Genomic DNA, 12,604 nt, shown 5'->3' with positions numbered 1-12,604 from the left:
GGTGTCAGTGGGAGGAATAGTGCCCCATCATTGGTATCAGTGGGAGGAATAGTGCCCCATCATTGGTGTCAGAGGGAGGAATAGTGTCCCATCATTGGTGTCAGAGGGAGGATTTGTGCCCAATCATTGGTATCAGTGGGCGGAATAGTGTCCCATCATTGGTGTCAGTGGGAGGAATAGTGCTTCGTCATTGGTGTCAGTGGGATGAATAGTGCCTCATCATTGGTGTCAATGGGAGGAATAGTGCCTCATCATTGGTGTCAGTGGGAGGAATAGTGTTACATCATTGATGTCAGTGGGAGGAATAGTGTCCCATCATTGGTGTCAGTGGGAGGAATAGTGTCCCATCATTGGTGTCAGTGGGAGGAATAGTGCCTCATCATTGGTATCAGTGGGAGGAATAGTGCCCCATCATTGGTATTAGTGGGAGGAATAGTGCCCTATTGTTGATGTCAGTGTAAGGAATAGTTCCTCATCATAGGTATCAGTGGAAGCAATAGTGCCCCATCACTTGTATCAGCGGGAGAAATGATGCCCCATCGTTGGTGTAAATGGAAAGAATTCTGCCCCGTCGTTGTTATCAGTGGGGGGTTTTCTTTGGTTTTGAGGGGGGGGAGTCATACATTTTCAATCCACCTGATCCAGTTGAGAGACAGTAAGAAGCCCCCAAATAAGCATCCAGCTCCTCCAGAGCACAAAAAGCCTTCAAGGTATAGTTTGATAAAGGTTCCTTAAGACCATTAGTAAGTCAAAGAGGTCTATAATTAGCATACTGCTGGCACTGGTGACTATCATTTTCTTCCGTTGGGAGCAAGCTATGTGTGCGAGCATTCTACCTACCTTATGCCCTTCTGCCCAGTACAATTTCTTTTTGTAAAAATTGTTTTACATGCTCTCTGTGTCCAATATGGCCTGAAGTGTTAACCAAGTAGACTTCGTAACATGGTTTGGGTTAGAATTACAAGTAGATTCTTCAGCGAGAACTCTTTAGTGGACCTCGTCCTCCCTTCTCCTACTGCTTATTGACGCTTACATTCTTTATGAGAATACCCCTCTTAAAGTATCCCATAAAAATCCCCATGTAGCAGGAGTCTGCAATCTAGTTTAAAAAAGTAAGTTGGGATTAGATACGGATATGACAATTAATCAGGGTTGACCAAGTAAGATTCACTGCCCAATTTCCACAGGCTGCCCCCATGCAGTTTGAATGGTCACCCCTTTGGTTTGATGGTCAGAGATGTTCCTTGCTTCTATGTCCTCAGATCTTACCTAAGGAACTTGCCCCCCCCCCCAAAGCTAAATCAATCCTAGATAATAGGTTAAGTGTTATAAAATAATAAGCATTTTCCTTAGCAGTAGGATGTAACATATGTCAAAACGGGCATAGGGAGTATATTGGATGAGTTTGATGAGTTCATGGAAATCTCATGTTCCTCATAATTAAGCCCTATTGTGGGTGAAACCTATTGTGGACATGGCTTTAGGTGGGAGTGAGCAGTATGCTGTCATTGCACTAAACCTTGTCTGGAGCCAAACTTCTTTGGTGTGTAGGGTTTAAGGTTGCAGTCTGAATTGTCACGCCGATAGTGGAATGGTCAGTGATGTTCCTTGCCTCTATGTCCACAGCTCTTACCTAAGGAACTGCCCCCCAAAGCTGGATCCATTCTTGATAATGAGTTATGCAATTATAGAAAAAGTATACTCTTTAGCAGCAGTAGGATGTAACATATGCCAGAGGTCCAAAAACCCAGTCTGTCACACAATTTACCCAACGAGGTCAATGCACCCAACATTATGTTGCCAACAGAAAAATATTGCCCGATTTAGAAACATTGTTGAAATTACCCACACCAGAACGGATATAAGCAGATTATCGGTCAGGAATTGCACCAAGAACTGGATGAGTTCATGGAAAAAAATCATGTACCCCATGATTAAGCCCTGTTGTAGGTGAAACAGACCAGGGACTTGGCTTTGGTTGGGAGTGAGCAGTGTGCTGTCATCTCAATAAACCTTGTTTGGATCTGAACGTCTGTAATTTGGATGGTGGGTTATAGTGGAGCAAGAGCAGACTAGACTCCAGGGCCTTGGAACCCAGCTGAGTGCAGGAAATCAAGGAGGATACAGGCTGGCCTGTAAGTGGTAAAAGGGGTTGGGTTGGTCTCAGAACTTGATGACCTCATTGTAAAAGGAGGACGGATGTAAATATTAGAAATTTGCACAAGGGAAAAATTTGTTTCGGTTTGTTAAGTTAATAATTTTGCTTTGTCATATTTGTTATGTTAGAATGATTCATTTTTGAATTTTGTATTGTATATTTGTTTTTGAATTGATTCGAAATGTGGATTATGGAGGAAGGCTATATTCGTCTTCTCTTCCTCTTTCTCTTCTCTTCCTCTTTCTCTTCTCTTCTCTTCTCTTCTCTTCTCTTCTCTTCTCTTCTCTTCTCTTCTCTTCCCTTCCCTTCCCTTCCCTTCCCTTCCCTTCCCTTCCCTTCCCTTCCCTTCCTCTTCCTCTTTCTCTTCTCTTCTCTTCCTCTTCTCTTCTCTCCTCTTCCTCTTTTTCTTCCTCTTTCTCTTATCTTCTCTTCTCTTCTCTTCTCTTCTCTTTCTCTTCTCTTTCTCTTCTCTTCCCTTTCTCTTCTCTTCTCTTCTCTTCCCTTCTCTTCTCTCCTCTCCTCTCCTCTTCCTCTTCCTCTTCCTCTTCCTCTCCTCTTCTCTTCGTAAAAATCATCATCTTATTTCACTTTTATTGGAAAGTTAGAGGTAAATTTTAAATTTACATATTTTTTCATCAATCACAATGACATGCTTCATGTACAGTCCCACCTCCATTTTCCATTTTCACGTTTAGCTGCTTTCACACTGAGGCGGGAGCTTCTGCAGCCCTTTTCACACTGAAGTCGTTTTTCATGCGCTTTAGCGCTAAAGATAGCGCCTGTAAAGCGCCTGAGTGCTTTCACACTGGGGTGCTGTGCTGGCAGGGCATCACAAAAAGTCCTGCCAACAGCTTCTTTGCAGCGCTGCTCCTATAGCGCCCCTGAAATCAATGGGCAGCGCCGCTGTAGCGCCGTACCGCTGGCAAAGTGCCGTACCGCTGGCAAAGCGCCGCTGCAGCGGTGTTTTGTGGGCTGTTTTAACCCTTTTTCGAATGCTAGCGGGGGTTAAAATAGCGCCGCTAAAATGACGGTAAAACGGCGCTAAAAATAGCACCGCTTTACCGCTGACACTGCCGGCAGTGTGAAAGCACTCTAAAAAGAACCGCTTTGAAGCGCTTTTGAAGCACTTTTCAGGTGCTTTTGAGGCGCTTCCCATTCATTTTAATGGAGAGCGGTGATTTTGAGGTGCTTTTTTTAGCGCTTCATACATGCTCCAAAGATGCTGCTTGCAGGAGTTTTTTTCACTGCCCTGCCAGCGCACCGCCCCAGTGTGAAAGCATTAAGACCCCTTTCACACTGAGGCACTTTTCAGGTGCTTTCACGCAAAAAAAAAGTGCCTGAAAAGCTCACGAAAACATACTTCCATTAAAATCAATGAATGCTTTCACACTGGGGCAGTGCGCTGGCAGGGCGGTAAAAACGCTCCACTCTCCATTGAAATGAATGGAAAGGGCTTCAAAAGCGCCTGAAAAGCTCTTCAAAAGCGCTCAGTATTTTACCGGCAGTTTAGAAGCACCTCGGTGTGAAAGGGGCCTAAATGATTCTAATGTAAATTGGTTTTCGTGAGCTTGTCAGGTGCTTTTTTTAGCGCGAAATCACCTGAAAAGCACCTCAGTGTGAAAGGGGTCTTATACCTTAATGTATGTATTGCAATATGTTTCCAACAGTAAATTCAAATACATTTTCAAATTCGTATTTTACGGTATATTTAAATTCAAATTAAATTGTAATATTCATATTCTAACTCATTTTTCCGAACTCAGATAATTTGTTTCATTTTCATTTATTTCAGATTAATTGAAATTTGTTACTATTGTGATACATTACAATTATTGTGATACAATTCGGATACATCTGAATCTCCGAAAATTTTGTCTAGTAAATAAAATATTAGCCAAAAGCAAAAACAGGGCAATGCATGACAAAGAATCTGCCCCTTTTTGTCAGAAAACGTAATGAATATTCAAAAGAAATGATGGGATATAGTGGAAATGGAGATGACGGAATATATACATAGAATGAATATGTGTGAGACACGTCAGCTTAGCAATCACAGGCTTCATTAACTCTATGCAATGGCCAGCTATATTTATTCCTTTTGCTAAGATTTAGTTTTGGTGTGACTATTCTAGACTTTGCACCTTGAAGTACATAAACTGTCATGTTATTAAGGTTTGAACTTTGACATTTGGACAAGTAATGGAAGTGCTTTATGATAGACTTACTATTTATTTTATGCTTTTTTGTGTGAAGGTTACCGCTAAGTGTTTAATGTTTTAATGTTCTCAGCAGCTAAACAATGGTCTTTTTTTTTTTTTTGCATTGTGGTTCTATTTTATGGTAAAATGTATCTGAATCAAACCGATCAAGAGGAATTCTATTGTATAGGTACACGTGTTCACCTTGTTCATATGCATATTAGTGTAAATGTCTTGAAGATCCTCCAAGGTTAGCAGTTATTTGGTATTTTATATTTATTTTTATACTGCAGCTTCACCTTTTCTTCTCCTTTTATGTGGATTACAGGACATATTGTGACATTTTCCACTGAGATACCTGCCATTGTTGCCGTACTTCCTGTGGGTTTTAATAAAGGTGTTATTACAGGTCATCTTGAACACACGAGATTAATTAAAAGTACTTCTTTTTTAATCAAGCGCCGCTGTTGTTGATAATCTTCCTCAACGTTTGTCCTCCTTGAAGCCATAATTAACTTTGCTGCAGTACATTTAATATGTGTGTATGTGGGGGGGGGGGTCCTTTAATTATTTGTCATGTAGTGATGACAGCTGAAATCACATGAATCTATAATGAGCTTAGTACAGAGGTTATTAACATAGAATTAAAGGTATTGTGGATGCTGAAGGAACATTGTTATGTTTTGAAAATGTCATGTACCTGGTTGGAGACCGATCTGGCCAGAGGGCTTTCTGGTCCAAAATATGGTGACAGGCGTTCAAGGCACAAAGTAGCATGGGTGCCAGGGATTCAGGTGGTTGATAGTTGGCCATGGAGTTGGTCAGCAAGGGCGGTATCCAGGCAGCAGACAGGGGTCTCATATACCCCGTTAGGAACTATAATTGACAGGTTGTATGCCCATGGTAAGACAGCACAGGGAAGGACTCATAGGGCAGGTCTGGAGAGCAACAGTGCTGAGATCATGCATAGGTAGGTATAAGAAAATTGTTGTCTTGGAGCCAAGACAGGGTCATAGATAGGTAGACAACCAGGATGAGAGATGTAGTGTGGAGTCAAGCCAGGGTCATACTCAGGTAGACAACCAGGATGAGAGACGTAGTCTGGAGCCAAGCCGAGGTCATACTCGGGTAGACAACAAGGATGAGAAACGTAGTCTGGAGCCAAGTCCAGGTCATACACAGGTAGACAACCAGGATGAGAGACGTAATCTGAATTTGAGTTACAGTAATAACCATACAACTTCCATTTGTAGAAACTGTAATATTGACTAGTGGTGGGCTAGTTGCATAGGGGACCACATCCCGAATATTTCAAGACTTGCAGATCTCAATTTTTGCATATGGCCTTTTGAGGTACCCAGGACTACACCAATGTATCAGAAAATTAAAAACATTTGTTTGAATAAACTTCACATAAAATAAAGACATATGCAGTACTTGTCAACCTCATGTCAGGACCACGATCTGAACCCACAACCCCTAGTACACCTGGCAGCAGCTCTCCTTGCTGATCCACCTGGGATGCTGGGCAGCATTTTGTCTAAACCTTTGGATAATCTTGCATTGTACCCTGTTTCTTGTGACCCTTGAACTTCTTGTTTTTCCCATGAACTTCCTAATTAAGCCATGTCTCCCCACTTCCTCTTTACCAGATTATTGTGCTCTCTCCAGCCAATATCTTACTCCTTCTCCATAACAGAAGCTGTCTATATCTCCACCATCACTCATTACCAATCTTTGGCTTGTTTCTCAGCTATGCTTCCACTCGATCCCAACCTGCAAACACTTGTTAACAATCTTTGGCTTGTTTACTGATACTGTTTACTGTTTGATCCCTGCCTGCTATATCTGCTACTGGACCCCGGCTTGCTCACCTCCTGGTGGGGCAATCCTGAGGACTGAGACCTGGTACTAACACTCAGCAAAACACATCTCCACCATCAGGAGTTCTGGTAAATAACAGTTAGTGCTTCAACCTCGCACCTCGGGTGAGCTTGTGTCATCTGCCAGGGTGACCTGTTGGTATACTTATCTTGCTGGTCAATGAGAGCCTCTCTACTGCTATAGCTACTGGCCTCTGGGCCCGACTCTTGACCATGACACTTGCATTGTTCTTTTGAGCTTGTTAGGTCTGTTATAGGGACCCTGGCTTCCTCTGTGTAAACAAATGATCATGCTGTAGGGAGCTTTCCGATCATGTGACCGTTGTAACAGGCAATCACAGCAGTCACATGACCCGAATGCTTGCCTTCACCTCCCGGGTTTTAGAACTTTTAAACAGCTGGGAAGTGGTTGGCGGGAAGGGGTTAAGGTGTATGTATAGATTTTATGTAACGTTTATTCAGCTAAATGTTTGTAATTTTCCAAAACGTTGTTGTAGTCTGTGGATACCATCAAAAGTCCATATGCAGAATTGGTACCTGCAGAACTTGCATTAATATCCTTTTGAGTTAACCTACTTCAATTCTATACAACATTTATGCCCTGCATAGTTGGGGGACTGTTTGAACCCCCAAACCCCCAAAACACATTGTCTGTTTTATCCCCCCCCCCCTCAATATGAACTAATTACAACTGGACTCTATGGTCATCAGTTTGGTGCTCCTATTACTAGTACTAGTATAGGTTATTAAAAATTGCAGTTGTAGCTAAGGTATTAAAAGAAATATTACCTTAGCTTATCGCGCCTTCTGATATCTCTGTCAGTTTTACTTCAATCTTTTGTTGAAGTCCTCGATGAGAAGGAATATTTCCATACAATAGATGATGGGGAGTTCACTAGAAAATGTCTCTGGGACTCAGTGGTGAGATCTCGCCTACTGGGTTCCCAGGTCTGATGGCCCGCTGTTACCTTTATGATGACGTCTGTCTTAGCCTTTTGATTTTGTCTTTTATTCTACGTGACCGAGATTGAAGCTGGAGGAATGTGACTACCCCAACTGTTAGAGAAGTGAGACTTCAAGTTCAGGAATGCAGAGCCAAGAACTAAGCCACTGTAGTCTTAGAGAGATGAAAAGCATGTGGCCGATTCATTTGTTGAGTCCATGCATAACTGAAAAGCTCAATTTTGAAGGCTCTGAGCTTCAGACAGGAATAAAGGAAGAAGATATCAGTAAATGGCGGTATGGCTTCATCAAGTAAATATTGAAGGGTAATTTTAGATGCAGCTTGTGTAAATATCTGCATTTGACTTGGTGTACAACTCTCTCTTTGCACAGTAGAACCTGGGCTGAAATTGAGTGGACAGAGCTAAAGGTTTAGAGCAGCAACCCCAAAACCTTTTTGGCACCAGGGACCGGTTTTGTGGAAGACAAATTTTCCATGGTCCAGAGGGGAGAAGGATGGTTTCGGGATGATTCAAGCGTCATCTCAGATCATCAGGCATTAGCACTATTAATTGACTATTGCCACACAACTGGGTGGGTTCAGGGTGCAGTGCTCGGCGCCCCGAGCCCATCCTTTTTTGAAGCCAATTAGAGCCTCCAGCTCTAATCATGTGCTTCAAAAAAAAAAAAAACCCCATTGGAATCCATGCGTCCGGCGCCCTGCATGTAGATTAGGGATCGGGCGCATGGATTAAGGGGGCGGCGCCCCTGCGTCCCTTATGCATGGGCCGACACTCCTCCTATGAGAAGCTAATGCCGCAGCTGATCTGACAGAAGGGGAAGCTCAGGCGGTAATCCGAGCGGTGAGGAGCGACCATAAATAGGAAGCTTCGCTTGGTTCCTGACAGGAAATGGAACGATACTGGTCTCGAGTAGATGGATGGAAAATAGGTCTGCTGCTGCTTTTTTGCTGTCCAGTCATAGGCTGAGAGCAGAGAAGTGACCGAGCTGTATTGCTTATAGTGTGTGTATGTGTATATATATATATATATATATATATATATATATATTGCTTATATATACTTTGATTAAAAATTCAAAATGTTTGCACAGGCAGGCTATTACAGAAGACTCATACCATCTCCCTTCCGCAGTAAAGGATTTGTATCTGCCCAGTCACAATATTCTTGACAATGTACACTGAGCTGCACATGGCCAGGAGTTACATCATCTCGGCATGGCCAATCCAGGTGACTGAAGATCCCAAACCAGAAAAGAAGGCCAGGCGAAGATGTCAATGCCAGTGAAGGAGTATTGCTGAAGGAGAGGCAGGTATAGTTACAGTCAGTGTTTTTGTAGTGTGGGTGGGGCCACAGGGCGCAAAATTCTTAGCGGCACAAAAAGATCCGGGGCTGAGTCCCAGAGCCCAGTGAACAAATTCTGGCACTTGGCTCCACATATTCACCTGGCAGAGGCACGCTACCGCTGGGCACCCAGAGCACCTGTCCAGCATCTACTACGAGGTGGGCCTCGGGTTCCTAGTGCCGCAATCTCCCCTTCTGCAGCAGCCGAGATTTCTTCCCGCTGGCTGCCTTTAATAACAATACAGATCCAAGCCGAGGGAAGCTAGGCTCCTTCTGGGCTCTGACGTTTATCATGCACAAGAGAAGGAGAAGGAGTTGGGAGGAGAGGTTGCCTCTTGTATTGAGCCATGCTGATCTGAGGTCTGCAGGGGGGTGGGGGGGTTGCACTGGGGGGGAGGGCATTTGACATGGGGTGGGGGCAGTTAATAAAGATTTGTGCTGGGGGTGGATTTATGCTGGGAGGAATCATGGGGCATTGGTAAGAAGATTTGCTCTGGGGGACAATTTTGGAGGTGAGAAAATTTGTGCTAGAAGGGAGGATTGGGGGGGAAGGATTTGTGCTGGGGGAGGGTTGGGGAGGGTTGCAGAGACTTGTGTTGGAGGGGGCAGCAGTGTATTTGGGGTATGTAAAATATATAAATATATATTCTTGGGGGGAAAGGGCCTCAGGGAGTGCTAATGGCCCATCAGTTAGGGGGTGCGATACTTTCTTTGCTTAGTAACCTACATTGCACCACTGGTTACGCTTTAACTACAGTAGAGAAAAGTGTTGTCAATGGCTAGGCTCTGCTGTCTGCAGTGTAAATCTCGAGACTGAATCAAGATGGATAAAAATTATTTAACAAGGAAAACAGATCCCATGTATTTCAACTGTGCATTTAGCAGTTTTCCTGGAGTTCAGCTTTAAATCCCCCAGCCTAAAGCAGACAGGCACATTAAATTGGGAGCTCTGCCACCTTTGTTTCTGGATATAGCAGCTCCCTATTCAAAACAGTTGTGTAACGTTTGTATTACAGTCAGATATAACAAGTTTTTCTCCATTGTTTTGGCTCATTTCTTGAAACAGAAATGACATTCTCAAAACTCTAAGATCATTTGGCAAAACAGTCTTACAGTTCAGCACAACACTATAACTCACGTGCAAAAGCTCATATATCTCCCAAAACTGTTTACTCATGCTTCAAAACCATATTCCTTTCCCATATAGAGTCAGTGCTACCAAAATGGCAAAGATTCTTCTCAATTGCTTTGGCTCATTTCTTGAAACAGACCAGACGTTCTCAACTCTCTTGGTGCTTTTGCTAAAATAACCTGGATGGTTCAGCACAACACCATGGTTCACCTTCAAAAGCTCATATCTTTCCCAAAACAGTTCACTCATGTGTCGAAAATAAATTTCTTACTCATTCAAATAGTCAGTGCCCCCAAAATGCTTCATCCCTTTGGCATTGTGTGAACACTGCAAGTCAAAATGTTTAGATGTTTTGTCTCTATGGCAGAGGACCATTGAAATATTCCTCATGTCCACCTTTCAGTCTTAGCCCAATTGTGTATAAAACTGAAAAAAAAAGAAAAGATTTTAGGGTAAGAGTAGCCTCCAAGGTTTGACATCACACATTGCACTCATACTGCCAAGGAAAAATTACTTTACAGTATTGTAACCATTATCATTCACACACAAAGTAACTTCCACACATCAGAGTAAAAAGAAAATGTATACAGCATACAGTTTTTCTCTATTGTTTTGGCTCATTTCTTGAAACAGAAATGACATTCTCAAAATTCTAAGTTCATTTGGCAAAACAGTCTTACAGTTCAGCACAACTCTATAACTCACGTGCAAAAGCTCACATCTCTCCCAAAACTGTTCACTCATGCTTCAAAACCATATTCCTTTCCCATATAAAGAGTCAGTGCTACCAAAATGGCAAAGATTCTTCTCCATTGCTTTGGCTCATTTCTTGAAACAGACCAGACGTTCCCAACTCTCTTGGTGCTTTTGCCAAAATAACCTGGATGGTTCAGCACAACACCATGGTTCACCTTCAAAAGCTCATATCTTTCCCAAAACAGTTCACTCGTGTCAAAAATAAATTTCTTTCTCATTCAAATAGTCAGTGCCCCCAAAATGCTTTGTCCCTTTGGCATTGTGTAAGCACTGAAAGTCAAAATGTTTAGATGTTTTGTCTCTAAGGCAGAGGACCATTGAAATATCCCTCATGTCCACCTTTCAGTCTTAGCCCAGTCCTTCATTGACAATGGTTACTGTACAGTTTTTGTCTAGCTAACTGAATACAATTGTATATAAAACTGAAAAAAAAGAAAATATTTTAGGGTAAGAGTAGCCTCCAAGGTTTGACATCACACATTGCACTCATACTGCCAAGGAAAAATTACTTTACAGTATTGTAACCATTATCATTCACACACAAAGTAACTTCCATACATCAGAGTAAAAAGAAAATGTATACAGCATAATATACGGAAATATAAACACACAAACAAAAAACAAGGAAAATTACATTTAGCCTACAATGCTGTAAATAAAGCTGGAGTCTCACAACTACTGTAACACCTCTTCACTGGCCACCGTCCTCACCCTCCTGCCCATCCACACGCTGCTGTCTGTCTGGCCACAGATTCCCGTCAACATTGCAGTGTATATCCTTCCTTGAGATGCAACGAGGGAAGAAATTGTGTGCATGTCGCAACCATCCCCTACACTGATCTCCTGTAATATCCTCACAGGCAGCGTCCATTGCATGGAGCAGGGACTTCTGATCTTGAGCCCGATGCTCATACACTCTCCACCTCCAAGTGGAGAAAAACTCCTCAATAGGATTGAGGAAAGGAGAGTAAGGTGGTAGGAACACCATATCCATCCTTGGATAAGCAGTGAACCAGTGTATGTGTGTCACCGGCGCAAAAAACACTTCTATATTAACCATATGTGTCAGGGTTGCTGCTTTCAAAAAAAACCCTTCATTAAGATGGGCTAAAAATACTGATTCAGTGTGTGTGAATGCGCTACCCCTATAGTGTACCACCACTTGTTCTCTTCCTACTAATCCGAAAGAATCACTTACATAAAATAGAATACAAAATCATATGCATAATCTTATAACAAACAAAAAAATATAACCATATATTGTCCAGTACATAAAAAATCCTTCAAGCGTGCTGCCAAAAAAAGTCCTTTAGTAATTAATTGTGACTGGCGTGCTCCTATGTTCCTTCAGTGATCATATGTGACTGAGTGAAAAACCTCCACCATTCAGATTGGCCACTCACCAGATGTTTACTAAAGATGAGCCTTTGGTTCATTCAAGGGATAACCACTCCACCTATGTAACTCTCCTCACCGGCTAAACTCGGACCCCAATGTTCCTCACCCATCAGGTGACCGGACGTGAACGGGAACGAGGCTTGGAGCGCAAGCCGAGCGTGGAGGCCGCAATACAACACCAGGCGGACCATGCAAACAGCCCAGTACCCGTCCATAACTGCTGGATAAGCTTTGTGCCAGCTCGAGGGCACTTTTAAATGTGAGTTGATACTTTTCCTGTAATTTTAAATAAATAGTTCAAGCATATTGCGCTATGATCGTTTTTTATCCCTTATGCTCTCCAATGAGGAACATTGGGGTCCGAGTTTAGCCGGTGAGGAGAGTTACATAGGTGGAGTGGTTATCCCTTGAATGAACCAAAGGCTCATCTTTAGTAAACATCTGGTGAGTGGCCAATCTGAATGGTGGAGGTTTTTCACTCAGTCACATATGATCACTGAAGGAACATAGGAGCACGCCAGTCACAATTAATTACTAAAGGACTTTTTTTGGCAGCACGCTTGAAGGATTTTTTATGTACTGGACAATATATGGTTATATTTTTTTGTTTGTTATAAGATTATGCATATGATTTTGTATTCTATTTTATGTAAGTGATTCTTTCGGATTAGTAGGAAGAGAACAAGTGGTGGTACACTATAGGGGTAGCGCATTCACACACACTGAATAAGCAGTGAACCAGGCCCTGATAAGCGGGCCACAATGGAAATTCA

At 42.6% G+C, this 12,604-nt stretch overlaps 1 protein-coding gene across 4 annotated transcripts in view; it reads left to right on the top strand.

The window, feature by feature from the left end:
• The window catches only part of CRTAC1 (cartilage acidic protein 1), a 951,030-nt gene that overhangs the window by 200,046 nt on the left and 738,380 nt on the right, over window positions 1-12,604 (top strand). The gene's annotated exons all lie outside the window — the stretch shown is intronic.

This window comes from Aquarana catesbeiana, linkage group LG08, assembly GCF_042186555.1.
Source record: "Aquarana catesbeiana isolate 2022-GZ linkage group LG08, ASM4218655v1, whole genome shotgun sequence".
NCBI lineage: Eukaryota > Metazoa > Chordata > Amphibia > Anura > Ranidae > Aquarana > Aquarana catesbeiana.
Note: the sequence above shows the minus strand (reverse complement) of the source record. Positions and strands in the feature narration are given on the sequence as shown.